Raw genomic sequence first — 1923 nt, 5'->3', positions numbered from 1 at the left:
TTACTGGACCCAAAGGCCTTGTCTTCCTCCTGCAGAAGAGCTAGTGGTTTTGAACTGCAAACCCTATGGTTAGCAGCCCAGTGCTTAACCACTATGCCACCTGGGCTCCTTGGGTAAGGCACCGTTTTAGAAAACCCAAAAGTCAAACCACTTGCCAGTGAGTAAATTCAGATTCAAAGGGACCCCAGAGGACAGAGTCCCTAGGGTTTCTTCTTTATCAGAGGAGAAAGCCCCATCTTTCTCGCTGGGAGCGGCTGGTGGGCTTAGACTGCTGACAATGCAGTTAGGAGCCTGGCATGTAACCCACTGCGCCACCAGGGCTCCCAGCAAATTAAGAAAGCAAGCATGAACAGAAAGGATTTTCGGTGCCCCGGGAGACCTCCCAGGATGTTGGAGAGATCCAACACCTTAGATCAGCTGAGGTCAGGATCTGCTCCCCCACCACCACCACACCCACCCAGACCAGACAGAGACGTCCACTGGAGCCTGTACACCAGCAGTTCTCAACCTGTGGGTCTAGACCCCTTTGGGGGTCGAACAACCCTTTCACAGGGGTCGCCCGATTCATAACAGTACAAAACGATAGTTATGAAGTAGCAATGAAAATAATTTTATGGTTGGGGGTCACCACACATGAGGGACTGTATTAAAGGGTCTCGGCATGAGGAAGGTTGAGCACCACTGCTGTAGACCCTCTCCAACTCAACCCACTGCCACAGAATGGATTCTGACTCAGCGGCCCTATAGCACGGGGTGGAACTGCCCTGGTGGGTTTCTGAGACTGTATCCCTTTACACCAGGAGCCCTGGTTGCATAGTGATTAATACACTTGGCTGCCAACTGCAAGGTCAATAGTTCGAAAACACCAGTCTCTCCACAGGAGAACGAGGAGGCTTTCTCCTCCTGTAAAGAGTTACAGTACACCCACAGAGGCAGTTCTACCCTGTCCTATAGGGTTGCTATGAGCTGGCATCGACTCGATGGCAGTGAACCCTTCCCTGGAGTAGAAAGCCTCATCCTTCTCCCTGGGGCATGGCTGCTGGTCGTTCCAAACAGCAGCCCATTCCTGGTGGCATTTGTCACAGCAGCACTCGGAGACCAGGGCAGTGTCTTTCCAAGAAGTCCCTTTTCTGCTAAAAACAGCCCAGCGTGGTTGGTTTCTCCCCACTGGCCACGGCCTGATCCCTACAATCTCACAAGCTTGCCCTCAGCCCTCAAAACCTACTTCCTTCCTTCCTATTGCCTTAAAAGCTGTATTATTTTTAGCCTGTCCGTTGGTGCACTTCCCTACCTGGCTGCCCAAGGACACCACAGCCTAAGAGCCACTCATAAGGAAGTGCATGAGAAAATATTGATTCGAGCCACATCAAAACAATACAAAACAAAAACCACGGGGAAAGAGGCAACAGACAAGCTTTGGAGACAGGGCAGGAGCACCAGGTACCATGGGCTCACCCTGGGGCTTCAGCCAGTGGCTTCCATTCTCCAAGCTGCCCAGGCACAACAGGCACAAAGGGACTTCTCATGGAAAGTTGTGCCACCCCTCTGCTAAACTCCACCCGGGTCCCCTAGACTTTTCCTGGACCAGGGGCAGCTCCAAAGACTCGTGAAAAGGGAAACTCGCAAATTAAACAGAAAAGAAAAAGAAATCACTTTGGAATGGTTGAGCCCTTCCAACTCAAAGAAAACCCGGCCCTTTCCTGAGGCTCAACCTAACACCCGATGGGCTCTGAGAGTTGAGCCCCGAGTGTGTCCTTCGGGGGAGCGATGCACATTTCGGGAACCAACCCCCATCCTCCCGCACCTGCTTCTCTAAACGAAGGAACACAACCGCCCACCAGGAAGCCTGGAAACCCTTTCCGGGACCCGGGCTGGATACGCGCCGGCAGCCGCCCGCAGGCTCGGGAGGAACCTGTGGCTGCG

The sequence above is a fragment of the Echinops telfairi genome, unplaced genomic scaffold (genome assembly GCF_000313985.2).
Source record: "Echinops telfairi isolate 266 unplaced genomic scaffold, ASM31398v2 ScPeMD7_7468;HRSCAF=8506_1, whole genome shotgun sequence".
NCBI lineage: Eukaryota > Metazoa > Chordata > Mammalia > Afrosoricida > Tenrecidae > Echinops > Echinops telfairi.
Note: the sequence above shows the minus strand (reverse complement) of the source record.